The sequence below is a fragment of the Rhinolophus sinicus genome, chromosome 5 (assembly GCF_057876585.1).
Source record: "Rhinolophus sinicus isolate RSI-liver-muscle chromosome 5, RSI-T2T, whole genome shotgun sequence".
In the NCBI taxonomy this organism is placed as follows: Eukaryota; Metazoa; Chordata; class Mammalia; order Chiroptera; family Rhinolophidae; genus Rhinolophus; species Rhinolophus sinicus.
In genome coordinates, this window is record NC_142505.1 from 43,698,607 (window position 1) to 43,715,710 (window position 17,104).

Sequence of the window (17,104 nt, forward strand, 5' to 3'; positions counted from 1 at the left end):
GTCAAATATCATTGTGTTACAAATGCCTACAGTATTCAGTACAGTAACATGCTATACAGGTTTGTAGCCTGGACCTGTAGGGAAACAAAACTTGTCACCCCAAAATGTGTCTATTTGGTATGAGGATTATTTTAGGTTAGTTAATTTTAAGAATCAGCGGACAAGAGAGGTCTAAAAATCAAGTAAAAGCTGTTCTTTGCGAGACACTTACATTTGTAAGGGAAATCTCCATTTGTAAGTGTGTCTCCCTTACTGTACCAGGACGAGGTGGATGACCTTATCTCTAGAAACTTTTATCAATTCAGAAGACTATGACTTAAATCTGCATGATAAAAACCAACCAAAGGGAAAGACAACCTACTGAGTGGGGAGAAGATGTTCACAAATGATATGTCAGATAAGGGGTTAATATCTAAAAATATATAAGGACCTCATACAACCTAACACACACACAAAAACAGGAACAATCCAATTTAAAAAATGGGCAGAGGACCTGCATAGACATTTCTCAAAAAAGGACATACAGATAACCAACAGACATATGAAAAGATGCTGAATATCACTAATCATCAGAGAAATGCAAATCAAAACTATAATGAGATATCACTTCACACCTGTCACACCTGTCAGAATGGCTATTCTCAATAACTCAACAAATAACAAGTGCTGACAAGGATGTGAAGAAACGGGAACCCTCAATGTAAGCTGTTGGTGGAAATGTAAATTTGTGTAGACATTGTGGAAAACAGTACAAAGAGTCCTCAAAAAATTAAAAATAGAGCTGCCATATGATCCAGCAGTTCCACTTCTGCGTATTTATTCCAAGAAAATAAAAAGATTAAAAAAATGAATTCAAAAAGATATATGTACCACTATGTTCGTTTCAGCATTACTAGCAATGGCCAAGATATGGAAGCAACCTAGATGTCTATCAGTAGTAGCTGAATAGAAAAAGAAGATGTGAACGAACCCACACAAACACATAATGGAATATTACTCAGCAACTCAGAAATAAAAAAGAATGAACTCTTGCCATTTGTAACAACATGCATGGACCTAGAGGGTATTATGCCAAGTGAAATAAGTCACACAGAGAAAGGCAAATACCATATGATTTCACTTATAAGTGGAACCTAAAAATACAAATCAAATGAATAAAAAAACCAGAAACAGATCTAGAGAAAAAGCTGATGGATGCCAAAGGGGGGGTGGTGGGAGAAGCACGGGGAAAAAAATAATAAAATACCTCTAAAAAACTGCATAAAAACCTTACCCTTGTTTAGTGTGCTTTTCCTGGTAATCTCCTATAACTGACTCTCCCCCATCCCAACATTTGATTTTGTCTTCAGCTGAATATGGTATTTAAGGTATTCAGCCATTTTGGCAAGTTACTCGGTTTTCCCGGGTTTCTCCCATGTATACAGGAGGTATACGTGTTATTAAACTTTTGTGGGTTTTTTTTTTCTGTTAATCTATCTTTTATTGCAGGGATATCTCAGCCAAGAACCCAGAAAGGTAGACGGAAAATTATCTTTCCTCCCCTACAGAGCAATGGGCTATACCATAAAACCTACGTAGATGTGAAGTAGGCTGTACCATCTAAGTTTGTGTAAGTGCACACTGTGATTTTCACACAACCAAATCACCCAACGATGAGCATTTACAGGGACTTGAAAGTTTTCTAAGTTTCTGTTTATTGACCTGACTGAGCAAACCAGGCAGGAGTGACTCCATCTTGTGCTACTAATTTATTTCAGGAGTTCCCCCTTTTAATCATACCTCTTGACCATTCAAGAGGTATAATAAAAAAAATATTGGTATTAGTGTGACTCTCAGTTACCATTGCCTCTTCAGGTCTCAGTGTAATATTCACAAGAGATGATGTCAGGCTTCATCTTGAAGCCGGTTACGTTTTTCTGCTGTCTTTTGTCATTCCAGTCAGAGAGAGAGACCATCTGTTGGCTGCTCAATGGCTGACCACATGTATTTAAAACTTCTGAGAGAAGTTGATTAAGGAGACAATAATAATGATTAGCAACGGAGCAATGTCCATAGTTTGAAGAGTGCTCCTGAGCCAGGATCCCCATGGTCCAACAAATCAGCTAGAATTTTGGGGACACTTCTTTAAGCCAGTTGGTTTGTTTATGCATTTAGTATATTTCATGTAACTATGTCTCTACTTTCCCAGAATTGTTTGTCCAATGATCTTGTTCCAGAGAGACTAAGGTATTAGAAATCGGGGAGAAGTTTGTGACAGACAGAAAAGAACGACAGGTTCATCAGCACCATAGCAAATGCAACAGTAGGTTTACCCTCCTGTGTAATGGCCTGAGATATGTGAATAATGGCATTATCTTTCCCAGCCAGGGCAAAGCAAAAGGTGGAGTAAAGAATCATAAAGACTTTCATTGTGTAATAATTAGGAAAGGGATGGTCAGAGAGGGAAGGAGGAATGGAAAGAAACAATCTGATGTCTTGGGAGGAAGCAATGTACTTTGATGTCGGCTCCTTCTCTTCCTAGTCAATTTGATTTTGAGGTCTCCAGCATTTGTACAGGACCAGATGTCAAGTGGAGCCTGCATCAGTTGTGAAATATGCACCCAAGGTTTGACATTTTTGTAATTTGGCAGTGGTGTCAGTGGTCAAGAATACTTGGTAGGGTATTTTCTATGAATCTCACTTTTCCAAAAGCATCCGAGTAAGACAATAACTATCTATAAATGACAAAGGACTTAAAAATACCCACGGTGGATGATCTGATAAGAATTCATTATAATGAAAGTGACAAGGAAATTTGGTTATTTCTGTGACATACAACATTTTAAGATGATAATTGGAATTACGACTCATAACATTATACCAGGGGATAACAGATTTTTAGAAATTTTATGCAATTTCTAGAATACTTATGTTAATAACATACCCACACAAATATAAACTAAGAAGGTCAAATATCACTTTTTATTTGAAAATGCTTCTTATGTAATTTAACATCTCAAATAAACCTGATTAGTTTAACATTTCTCTTTTTATAGGATGAGAGAACAAATCTTTTGAGATGTCCCAGGGACCCTCTATAAAATTCCAAAATTAGAGGTCAAGAAAAGAAAAATCCACTTCATTTAGAATTTGATTTTGGAGAAGTTTGTCAAAAATACCCATTAACCAAAGTGACTATTAAAGACTTCAAAGGTAGATACAGAAAGTTACACAGTTGTCAAAGAGAAACAAAAATCCTAACTTTTTAAATATTGAGAAGACTGGGTTTTTTCAAGTAATCAAAGACCTAGTAAAAACTATGTGAAGCACAGTAAATTATTTTGATAAGACACAAATCTGCTTTCTAGGCAGAGTACTTGAAAGGCAAAGAAAAACCTTTGTTTGCAATTCCTTACTAAGAGCAGACCAATAACGTAAGGAAACTTTGTCCTTTTAACAGAGAGAAAAGTAAATTCTAATTTTGCACTAGTGTACTTTTGATATTAAAACTCATTTTTAAGAACTTATTTTAAATCCATTCCAATATTATTTGCCAGTATGACGACACATAAAATTCTTTTCCCAAGTTTCCTTTTCTTATTTTTTTTAATGAAAGTTTATTGGGGTGACAATTATTAGTAAAGTTACATAGATTTCAGGTATATAATTCTGTAATACATCATTTACCGTGTTTCCCCGAAAACAAGACCTAGCCGGACAATCAGCTCTAATGTGTCTTTTGGAGCAAAAATTAATATGAAAGCCGGTCTTATTTTACCGTAATATAAGGCTGGGTCTTATCTAACATAATATAAGACCGGGTCTCATATTAATTTTTGCTCCAAAAGACACATTAGAGTTGATTGTTCAGCTAGGTCTTGTTTTCGGGGAAACAGGGTATATAGCACATTGTGTGCTCACCACCGAGTCAGTTCTCCTTCCATCACCATATATTGGCCAAGTTTCCTTTCCCATAAACCTTCTAAACTTTCTTTTTTTAATATCCTTTCAGGTTTTGTCTTTTTTTTTTTTTTCCCCTTCTTTCTCATTCTGGAACAACCAGTTGTTTTACTTTAGGACAAATTACTTTCTTTTTCCCATAACAAAACACATCTCAATACCTTATACCTATTCTCACCAAAAAACATATCCTACTTTCCTTGCATAGAGATGTCTCCCCTATTATTTCCAGTAGTTTTAATTACACATATTTGTTAGAATTCTTAACACTTAGAATCCTTAATTCCTAGTGAAAACTAAGAAGTAAGCAATTTGTGCACTGTCTGTCTGTTACACTAGTATTTTGTGGGTTGGCAAATTTATAAATACATTTCATAATGTCTAGAAGTGTAGTAAAATTTAAAATGTGACACAAAACATGTTTACTAATAGACTCAAATATCTTTAGTTCCTCTGTAAAAAGAAGCCAAGTGTGGATAAACCTATTTTCAATAGTTAATGTTTCAGTATTTTATCTGATTTGGAAATGATTTATATATTCAATGAATATCCATTATTTAACTTATCTCAGTTTAACTTTAAGGTTTAAAGTTACCAAAAAGGTTTTGGAAACTATTTCTAAGTAGACATGCATAAAGCATAATTACTGTTAAAAAATCCGTTTGTAAATTTTTACTTACATTTTTTAAATTTACATGTTCTTAACAATTATGTTTCCATTACTTATGAAAATTTCATGAGACATTAAAAAGCTAACCATCATCTTAAGTTATCCTCCTTGCTGACAAATTTAGCAATAGAGATAACATGAGCTTATTTAACTTTTAGCAAACATAGGTAGAATAAAAGTTGTATGTCTGTATGATATTTAATTCTGATAACTATAAAAACATGCCTGTTTTAATTAAACCAACAAATTTAAACTAGCTTTTTGTTTTAATTTACCAAAGATTATCAAATCACATGAACTTGAAAAACATTTGGGTTAGTTTTCTATATTTTTGAGAGTATACTTGATTTATATAAACATGTAATTTTCTTTAAGCCAATTAAATAGAACTCTTTACAAATTAATTTTGGCAACACCATCTGGAGGTAGAAAAAAATCACATATTTATACATATATAGACATAAGTAAACATACAGATGCAAACAGAGATCTTACAGCTTTTGTTTTAAATTTTTAGGCATCAGACCAGTATGATAATGCAAGACTCACTAGTTTATAAAAGAATAGTTGGATACCAACCGTGTTTCTGACAGATGGAGTAAGTTAAGATTACCTGTTCAGATGGCTTAAACTTTTTAGTAATATTTGTAAAGAAGACTTTTGAGATTTTTTTATTCATCTTGTTTCCAAATAGCCTTTCCCACTTCTGGTAAGAATCACCTCTCTAAAGTTTGTATTTCAAAGAGATGACCCTCAGTTCCTAGAGAAAACCAGTGGGAACATTTACATCTCAAAGGCACAGAGAAAGACTTTTGTTTTTTAAATCCACAAATTTTACCATGCGTACAAATTTTTTGACATGAATAGGGGAGGTTTGGGAAATTGGTAAAAAGGGTAAGTGGGCTTTTTCTGTTCTTGTAAAGTTGGGTTTTAATTCCTTCGAGAATTGGGCTGCAACCTGAATAATATCGGGGGGCTGATCCACCCATCCAACGACATTATTTTAGTTTGCTTCTTTATACAGGAAGAAGATCTTCAACTAAGATAGAAATCAGAAGATTCCTCTGTTATAGTGATGGGGAAACTGACCTTAAAATGGTTCCCTGCCACGTGGAACTGAGCTAAAATGGTGGCCCCAGCGGAGAGAGAAGTCCCCAGCCTAAGCCCCAGCCCACTTCCACATAACTCACTCCAAGCCACACCTTGAGCCAATCCCCAGATGACACCTACCTCTTCCCCAACTCAAGGAAGTCCCCAACCCATAAAAACCTGCTCAAAACCTTGCTAGGGGCTCAGTCTTTTGGGAAGGATCCCGCTGAGGCCACCGGCGTAATAAAGCTGTGTTCTCCCTGATCTCTGCATGCTGCTTGAGTTTCTCGGTCCTTGCCATTTTTCTGCAACAATAAATTTAGAGTTGTTTGTTTTTTGGAATTTTTTTTTCTTCCTCTGGATACATAGTTTCATTTTAGCTTAGGGGAAAAGGCCTAAAAAAAATTCCTGTTAGGTTCTGAATATCAGTTTCCAATTTGGCCAACTTCTAACTGTAGAACTACTTAAAAAAAATCATTTCAAATATTTTGTCAAGTTTCAGCCAGGACAAAGTAAATATTCAAGGCAGTGTTGAACAACCCCATGGACACAAGAGGTGTCCCCAAAGAGGATACAAAAGATTCTACTACCCTCCCAAGATCCAGAGCCACTTCCAAAGGTAGCCCAAAGAAAGAAAGACTTAGACAGTTCTCCTGAGAGCTGGCAATAGTTGGTCAGATCCTAGAGGCAACCTGAATTTCTGGTCCTGCCATATTTTTGGGCCTCTAACCTGATGGTTGAGCTGCCTGTATATGCAAGAAGTAACAACTTGCATGCCCCAGGCAGGCAGAAAGCCCATCCAAGCTCTGAGGACACAAAATGAAACAAACAAAAAGACATTGGCTTTCCCTGGGAAAGAAAGGATCCTTAACCACTGGATACACAAAAACAAAATTTACAAGAGTCTGGACTTGGAAAGGAAGGGACAATGTGAAATTTTTTACCTTCCTTTCTCAAGCAGGGACTACAGAGATCCAAGAGAGGTAACACTGATAACAATTCTCATTCTTAGGTTTCTGCAAGTTTTCCCAGGATCCCATCTGCAGGCTCCTAAGCAAGGGGGAGGGTTTAAAGTATCTACCAGAATTTGGCAAGGTTTTCCATTAATTTTAATGGCTGTTTAGGGGAATAACTTGTAGCAGTTTACTGGACAATGCCTGAATCTCATCAACCCTGGGAGGGACCCATATGGGAGAGCTTTGGTTGGTGTGGAAGGAATTGACAAAACCTTCAAGGATAATCTTTTCTTCCAGAGTCCCATTTGATTACAAATGAGACACCGAATTCTGAGCAGGTGCTCTGATGATGGACCCCGTAGAGGGTGCAATGGGGGAGGCCCAGATATTTCAGGTTTCTGGCCTTGGAACTGTTGTCGCTATATGGCCAGTAACTAAGCAGGCTTTTGTTTGTGGTCTGGTGGTCTCTTCAGAGTGGAAAGGCAATTGAGACAGAGCATTAAGACTGAGTACTCAGATAAAGGACAATGGGAAGAAGTAGGAGTCACATCAGTTTTATAGTCTTTTGTTGTAGGTACCTCATGTGTCTTTAATTTTTCAGTAGCCTTTTGCAATGAATCTTTCAATTAAGCTATTTTGAAGTCTTGAAGCCTTTTGGAGGTTTCTGCGTACTAATTAAATCCCATTCTGGTTGTTGATTTGGGAACCCTCACTTCCAAGTACACTTCTTATATGAATTATCTTGTCTAAAAGTACCCCATAATGGCACTGTAATTCTAGGTTGTGCTAGCAATGTTTTGCCATTTTGGTTGATACCCACAGCTCTAGGACCACAGTTCTTAGACATAAAATAAGCAGTTATGCTGGAAGGTGATGGACTCAATTCTCTGAAACTTGAGTATCCCATTTTTTTAAGCCAAGCCTTGGGTCTATTGGAACCAAATTAATGCCATGGCGTTGGGGATTCCCCCCCCCCACACACACACTTTACAGTGTTCCTTTTCGCATGGAAATTTTCTTGAGGGTGGCAGGTGGATCTAGCGTCAAGCTAACCCATTTTGTGACCAACTTATTCTAGCACAAGAATCTTAGACTTAGAGGGCAACTCTCTAACAACTTTTAGTGTTTGACCTGTGCCCACCAATTTTGTGAGTTTGGCTTCTGACATTCTCATTAACAATAGATCTATTATTCCTTTACCTCATTTGTATATTAGCAGAAACCAACAGTAACTGAGGAAGTATAACTGTGGACACCAGCAGTAACCAGAGAGGGTGCTGTGGACTGATCAAAACAAGGCCTTAGGGGTGCACTAACAAAACCATCATTTCCCAAAATGGAACTCCAGATTGAACCAGGAAAACCTGACAAATTGGCACTGTGGACTAACCAAGAGCTAAGGACTCAGTTCTGGGTGGAACTGTCTGTTAGCTCAAGGTGACTTGTTAAGCCCAGGACTAAAACTGTGCACTAACCAAGAGGTAAGGACTGATGCTCAATTAGAGCCTTCATCAGTCTAGATTTACTTGTTCATCTAGAAAGCCAGTTAGATCAAGAGGTCATGCAAAGAGAGCACAGGTGGGATCCAAGAGGAACTCACCCACAACCCTCAGAAACAGCAAAAAAAAGAATGCAAAAGTTTCAGTGAGTATTAACACTTGTGTTGTTTGTTGTCTTGATGCCATTAGAAGTCTCCTTCGGATCTCATCACTGCCACCAAAACTATTAAAAAAAAACTCAACTGAGCACATTTTAAAGATCTTATTGGCTTTATTCAATGATTCATAAATCAGGCAGCATCCAATCTAGCAGATAGAAACGAGCTCCAGGTCATGGAAGGTCATCACATCCCTTGGCCTGTAGCTTCCTGACAAAGGAAATCTTTACCTTAAGTGAGCTTGTCTATTGTCTTTTCACATCTAAGATAACATGCTCTTCAAATGTAAGAGTAAACTCCTTTTCCTGTACCTCTCAGGGCACAATCCACTGCACCAAAGCACAAGGCTACAGAACCCCTCATTGTTATCTTGTTCTTCAAATACCTTCTCTATGTGCTGTAAAATGTTCATTAGTAACTACCCTGTATTCACCAATGTAAAAGATGTGTCTCTCCATTTTACTTTTTATCCTATCCCAGAGATTTACCTGCTTTGCTTTTTCCACACCCCTTAATCTACCACCAATGGATTTTATGTAACCCTTCTTACATCTCCTTCTTTGATTTTAATGTATAAAATAAGCTGCAAAACTGCCATTCTCCAGAGAATTTTCTTAATCCATTAAGATTTTGCTTCCCAGAAACTGTCATCATTTTGGCGCAAATAAAGTCATTAAAGTTCTGTATAGGTTTGGATGTTTCTTACACCAACAAGGTTATGGTGACTATAAATTGGAGGTGCTATAAACATTCATGTGTAGGTTTTTGTGCGATCATAAGATTTCATTTCTCTAGGGTAAATATCTTGGAGTGGGATTGTTGGGTTATGTGGTCAGTGTATGTTTTATTTCGTATGTCAACAAAAAACATTCAGCCTAAGAGAAAGCTTACAAGGGTTTATTTGAGCCAAACTGGCGACAATTGCTGGGAAACAAAATCTCAATGGGTTGAGAAAAAGCTCCACAAAATGGCGGTTGGCAACTTATTTTATACATAGAATCAAAGGAGGAAGATTGCATGAAATCCACTGGTGGTAGATTAAGGGGGTGGGAGAAAGCAAAGTGGGTAAGTCTCTGGGATTGAATAAAAGTAAATTGGAGAGACAGGTACTTCTTTTACATAGGTGAGTACAGGATAGTTAATAGGTTACTTTTTACAGCACAGAGATGGTAATCAGAGGATAAGAATAACAGTGAGGGATTCTGTAGTTTCCTGCTCCTCTGGGACAGAAAAAGGGATTACTCTGAAATTCCAAGGGCTTGTTATCTTAGATGCAAACAGACAATAGATAGGCTCACTTAAGGTAAAGACTGACCTTTGTCAAGGAAGCTACAGGCCAAGGAAGTGACTACCAGCCATGACCTGCTTTTAGTTAGAAATTTTATATTCAGACCACCCTATGTGATTATTTTTGGTCTCTTGAGCTTGTCAGGTTTAACATATGGCCCCTTTTTTCATCCATAAATAAGAAACAGTCAAACTGTTTCCCTAGAGTGGCTGTACCATTTTGCATTTCCACCAGCAATGCATGAGAATTCCAATTGCTTTGCATCATTGCCAGCAGTTGATATCATCAACAATCTTTATTTTTGCCATTCCAATAGATGTACAGTGGTGTCTCATCATGATTTCAGTCTGTATTTTCCTAATGACTATGTACCGTTTCCCTGAAATTAAGACCTAGCCGGACAATCAGCTCTAATGTGTCTCTTCGAGCAAAAATTAATATGTTATATTATACTATACCCAGTATTACATTACATTATACCTGGTATATTATATTATATTTATTATATAAGACCTAGTCTTATATTATAGTACAATAAGACCAGGTCTTATATTAATTTTTGCTTCAAAAGATGCATTAGAGCTGATTGGCCGGCTAGGTCTTATTTTCAGGGAAACATGGTGTCATGCAGGGTGTCAGCTCCCGCTCTCTGTACAAGAACGCAGGATATGGTGAGGCCAAAAAGGAACACCCATGGAGCTATAGATAGGGAAGTCATACCACTATAGTCTCACTTGCGGCTGGGTTGGAGACACAGGAAGCAGGAGCCACACTATCCGCAACCTGCCATTCACTTCTCTCTGTCAACCAACCTCACTTGCTAGATGCAATCCGCTGTGCTAGCTGCTGTCCTCTCTTGCAAGCTCAGCCACCATCTTCTTGCTAGCCCCCATTTGCTGCTAGCATAGCCACGGCAGTTATATTAGTGGCCAATGGCTCACTGGTTACAGCTGACGGCCAACTAGCCACAGCTGATGGCCATCCAATCACAGTTGATGGTCATTTACTACCTGAGCCAGCACCTTTCTACATGAGGCCGAGAGCCTGGAAACTGCACTCCTGGCTCTGTCCCCACACCCGGTATTAAGATTATTATGAGTCCCAAATAGTGGATGGTCTAAAAGTAATTTGAAAAATATTTGGAAAGCATTTTTCATGTTAGGATTCTGTTAAATAAATGGATTCGTGAGGTATGGGTAGCCTTCAGAAAGGGAACAGAACAGAATTCTTAAGTTAATCGGTAAGGGAAGAAACAAAGAGGAAACAGCTGAATATCAGGGTGGCTCTAACTGCAAACAAACTAAGTCTAATTACAGGTAACCAGATAGTGAGCTATGTGGCAAGTTAAACTGCAAACTAGCTAAGTCTAACTGCATTACTGATTTACTGGGTTTTATCCTTACTGAATGCCTGACTTATCCAAGCTTTATCCTTGACTTGCATTTTCCTGATGATTAGTGACAATGAGCACCTTTCATGTGCCTGTTGGCCATCTGTATGTCTTCTTGGAAAAATGTCTGTTCGGATCCCCTACCCATTTTCAAATTGGATTGTTTGTTTTTGCCATTGAGTTGTATAAGTTTTTTATATAGTTTGGATATATAAATATATATATGATTTGCAAATATTGTATCCCATTAGTAGGTTGCCTTTTCATTTTGTTGATGGTTTCCTTTGCTGGGTGGAAGCTTTTTAGTTTGGTGTAGTCCCACGTGTTTATTTTTGCTTTAGTTGTCTTTGGTTTTGGTGTCAACACAAAAAATCACCACCTAGACCTATGTCAAGAGCTTACCACCTTTGTTTTCTTCTAGGAGTTTCATGGTTTTAGTTGCCTCATCATTTTAACTTGATTTCTTCTGTAAAGATCCTATTTCCAAATAAGGTCACAATCTGAGATTCTGGGGAGTTAAGAATTCAACATATTTTTGGGGGGGAGGGGACACAATTCAACCCATAACAGGAGGTATAGACAAGAAGAATGTTCCTTACTATACAGGTAACACCCATATAACACGATGGTTAGGTTCCTAAAAATGCCGTGTTATGTGAATCCATGTTATACGAAACAAAGAACTAGTACAATAAAGGGGGTTAGCTTCCAAAAATTAAAAACACATACTATTATATTTTTATAATTAAGAGGAATATCTTTATTAAGGCAATTTTCACCAAAAGTGTAACATTAATATGTATTAAATAATGTTTTCTTCGTCGTCACTACTAAGCTTTTATTACGTTCTGTGTTGTTCGGGGATTTCCCTAATTTCGAATGAGATATTTTTTGCTCTTAAAAGCTCTTATTACACTCCATGTTGTTCAAGGATTTCTCTAATTCTCAAACCGTGTTGAAAGAAGTGCCATGAAACCATGTTATAGAAGTGCCATGTTATACGGGTTTACCGGTACTCTGTGGACTGTACCAGCTCCCTGCTTCTCTGCTTTGAAGTGGCTGCTTCCTCTTATATCACAAAATGAGTGACAGGGATGACATCCACTTATCACTTTTCTTTATCCTTTGGGACATTGAGGGGCAAACTCCCTCTGTTCTCTAATAGAAATATTTTGAGGGCCAGCCCGGTGGCTCAGGTGGTTGGAGCGCTGAGGTCGCCGGTTCAATTCCCACATGGTCCAGTGAGCTGCGCCCTCTACAGCTAAGATTGTGAACAACGGCTCTCCCTGGAGCTGAGCTGCCATGAGCAGTAGGAGATTGGTGTGAGGGGCCGTGGGCTGCTGTGGGCTGCTGTGTGCTGCTGCGGGCTGCTTTGTGCTGTCATGAGTGGCCAGTGGCCAGCATGAGTGGCTGGCATCCGGTGAGAGCTATCATGAACTGCTGTGAGCGGCTGACCGACAACTAGCGACTGACTGCCTCAGCTGGGGGGGAGTGCAAGGCTCATAATACCAGCACGGGCCAGGGAGCTGTGTCCTACACAACCAGACTGAGAAACAACGGCTTGAAAGGAGTGGTGGGGGGAGGCAAAGAAGGGGAAAAAAAGAAATATTATGAATAAGCCATCAAACAAATATTTTACTAACAGAGTAAAAGGTAAATACTGAAGAGTATTTCATGCTTTCGTTCCCACCCATTGAAACTTGTAGAAACTACCTTGTGGGAGTGGAATGCCCCAAACAAGCAGGGCTGTGCTCTTCTGGCAGCTCATCCAGTCTGTCTGCTACATGAGGAAGGGAGCAAATGGCAAAGAAATCCCCTTGCTTGCTCTGCAGGTTACCTAAGGGGCCCCTGACATCATGGTCCCTTGTAATCTCTGTCAGTCAGGGAGCCAGCAGGAAGTAGATGGCACATCAAATTTGGAGGAAGGTCTGATAAAGTTCTAGTTGCGAAGGTGTGGGCATGGTATAGGGAGAACATGAAAGATAATGCAGTGCCTGAGGCTAGCAACAGGAAACTGTCATTATCCCCCTAGTCAAAGGGATGAACAAAACACAGGGTTACCTAGAGAGTTGTCTTGATAGGACCTCTGTCAAGGGACTGAACCAGACCTAGATGACCTTGTGGGAGGGAACTAGGGGAATTAATACCCCAACTTCATTCTCATTCCTCCCTCTCTGTTCTAACCACTGCTGAACACTGCCAGAAGGTAGAAGGTATGGAAGCCCATGTACTTCAATCTCTGAGGGTTGCAGACAGCAGGGGAAAAGGGTGGAGAATGCAGATAAAAGATGTTTAGTTCATCATCTTTATTTTAAAATCAAAGTGATTTAGATACATCTGAAATTAGTTTTTGAAAATGTAATTAAATACTGTGAAATATTTTTATAAACGTCAAACCATTTGCAACTCCAGTGGCAACAACTAGTGTCCATCTGGCTGCCAATGTAAAGAACTGGTATCACATATCACTCATGTTACATCTAGACAAATATGCGTGCAAAGTTAAGAATAATAATGTTGTCAATATTGCAAAATGTTCTGCGGTTCCCATGCACAACTCTTGTGAATGTAGAACTAATATGTGAGCACTTCTGGAACGATGGATTGGAACATGGAAAGCAACAACACAGCGTACACGAGGCACTACTGGGAAACAATGCTTTGTTGTAGAGGAATCTATTGCATTCATACTGTTTGAGGGGGGAGGGTTTGATAAATACATTTATCCAAGTCATTTATCCAAGTCATTCCAACACTGAAACTGCCCCCCCACACTCTGAAACAGTGTCTGTCTTGAATATAAACAGTGGCACAACCCACAGAAAACCATTTAGATAGAGTTGTCTTTTCTTTAGAGATGTGGACCAGTGTGCCCCTGAGTCATAAGAGTGGATGTGTAGGGTTATGGGTTGAATGGTGCCAGGACTGAGCACCGGATCCCCAATGACAGCAGTGCCTATGTATTCTTTACCAAAATTTTGCGTATGTGCTTGTGATATATGGAGCCCTCTAAAGCATGGACCAAGAGAAAGGGTCCCTCTTTCCTGGTGCTAAGGAGGTACTGCCATTTAGGAGGCTTTTGTGGTCACCCAGGTGAGGGCTGGAAGGAAGGAAGTCTGAAGTCTAGCAGAACGGAACAACCTCAGATTGGGGGCACAGGAAAGACATAGGAGTGATTTTCCAGTGCTGGCCCCTGGAAAACTCTCAAAGACCTGCAGACACCATCGAGGCAGTTTCCCTCGTTAGTTCTAACCTGACCATTGGGAGTTTTGCAAACCCTAGCACACACAGTTCAACTTGATTTGGAGACAACTGAATTTTCAGTGATTTGCTAACCAATCAGCTAATAAAACACGCTTGTATGGAGTGCTACTATGTGCCAGGCACTGTACAGGGCCTGGAAGTCAGTGGCGAGCAAGGTGCGGGAGATTCTGACACTTGGCTGTTTGTCTTGCAGGGAAGTTAGAGGCTAAACAACAAATTCAGTGGGGGAAATGCCAAGGAAGAACAGTTTAGATGCTGTGGAAAAGTTTGGCTCTTCTGTAATCTTGTCTACAGAAAATCTGAACCAGGAGAGGCTGAGTTCCCACCGGACATCTCTCTCATGACAGCTGCCTAAACCAGAAAGGGAATTAACTCTCCAGACAGACTAATTTATGTCCTAAATTTAATAGTGCTAAATGGCATCCCCAGAGAGAGTCTGGTGAAATTTTACTTCTATTGCTAATCAAGGGCCTGTCTGGTGGATTACTTAATAACAAACCCCACTCTGGTGATTTCTGCCTTCAGTTCAGATGTTTTAGTCTCAGTTGAAGTCCAGGAAATTATATTCTTGGTCCTTATATCTGATTCTTACAAATAACTGGTCTGGGATACAGGAGGAAGAATGGCCCAAAGAAACGTACATGGACTTTGGTGCCAGGCAGACCTGTCTGTGCTGGGTTTCCAGGCTCTGTGACCTTAAGCAAGGCAACTTTTGTTCGCTAAGCCTCAGTTTACTGATCTGTAAAATGGGGACATCGGCATCTATCTCATTGGGTCATTGAAAGGATTAAAGGCAATAATGTATTGTAAAGATCAAACACATGGCAGTCAAAAATATTTTCTATGTTTTTTCCTTGTTGTACAAAATGACATTTAAATTTAAATCAGTTGGGCTTTCTAAATAGGTTGGGTTTCTTGTTAGAGTTGATGGCTGGGAAGTTAGTTAAAATGAATGAGATTCTTGGGACAGGTTTTAAAAAATAAATTAGCTGAATTTTATTCTAATTATAAAAGTAATACTGAATTTCAGCCAATATGGTGGATGGAGTTGGTAACAAAATATTTTTTTTCCTGACCCACACTCATAAAAATGTTTGGAAATGTTGCCCACCAAAAAGCCATTTCTACCTCCTACCTATCCTTTTTTCACCATTGGAAGAAACTACTTCCCATTATAGTAACTGGAGAATGCCACTTTCCCAGCCTCTCTCGTGAATAGATACAGGCAGGTTACTGAGTCCTGACAATTGGATCTGAAGGAAAGTCTGTAAAGAGACTGTGGGAAAGATTCTCCTCCCTGATAGAAAGAGATTCGTGGGATGAAGTGGCCTCTTTCTCTTCTCTGGGTGTGGCCATGTCTGCTGCAGCCACCTGGTGAGCATGATGAAAAGTGTTGCAATAGGATTGTAGAGTAGAATTCAGGAAAGATGGAAAGTCTTGGGTCCTTCAGTCATTGTTGAAAAGTTAACCTGAGAATCCTTAATCTTTGCTATACATGCAAACATGCAAAAAGAGTCAGAATCCATTCCACCCCCTTGGGATAAGTATCCCAAGCAAAGAAATTATTTTAAAAGTTGGTCTAGAATTAATGATACCCACAGGCCCTGCCAGAGAAAAGTGATATATCTCTGTAGAATATTTCTATAATTCACTGTCTCCACAGTTTTCTCTTTTCCAATTGTCATATAGTTAGAATGGTATGTAGCCTTTTCAGATTGGCTTACTACTAGTAATAAGCATTTAAGATTCCTCTGTGTCTTTTCATGACTTGATAGCTCATTTTGTTTTTAGCACTGAGTAATATTTCATTCAGTTTATATATCTATTCCCCTATTGAAGGACATGTTGGTTGCTTCCTAGTTTTGGCAGTTATGAGTACAGCTGCTATAAACATCATTGTGCAGGTTTTTATGCAAACATACGTTTTCAACTACTTTGGGTAAATAAATATCAGACAGTGCAATTGCTGGATTATATGGCAATAGTATGTTTATTTTTGTGTGAAACTGCTGAAGTGTCTTCCAAAGTGGCCAAACCATTTTGCATTCTTACCAACCATGAAAGAAAGTTTTTGGGGCGGCTGGTTATCTCAGCTGGTTAGAGCATGGTGCTCTTAACAACAAGGTTGCAGGTTCGATCCCCACATGGGCCACTGTGAGCTGCGCCTTCCACAACTAGATTGAAACAGCTACTTGACTTGGAGCTGATGGGTCCTGGAAAAACACCCCTAAATAAATAAAAGTTAAAAAAAAAAGTTGTTTCTTCACAACCTCACCAGAATTTTCGTAGAGATTGCATTGAATTTACAGATGGCATTGGGTAATATGGATGTGTTAACAGTATTAACTCTTCTGATCTATGAACAAAGCATATCTTTCCATTTACTTGTGTTTTCTTCAATGTCTTAGTTTTTGGTGTATAGATCTTTCATTTCCTTAGTTAAATGTATTCCTAAGTATTTTATTGTTTTTGATGCTAAATGGGATTATTTATTTCTTTTTCAAATAGTCCTTCATTAATGTATAGAAATGCAACTGACGTTTATATGTTTATTTTGTATCCTGAAACTTTACTGAATTCGGTTTAGTGTTAACAGCTTTTTTTTAAAATTGGGGAATATTGGGGAACAGTATGTTTTTCCAGGACCCATCAGCTCCAAGTCAAGTCATTGTTCTTCAATCTAGTTGTGGAGGGCACAGCTTAGCTCCAAGTCCAGTTGCCATTTTCAATCTAGTTGCGGGAGGGGGGGGGGGCGGAGGGGCGCAGCCTACCATCCCATGCAGGAGTTGAACTGGAAACCTTGTTGTTAAGAGCTCACCATCTGGCCACCCCAAGTTATAAGTTTTTTGTT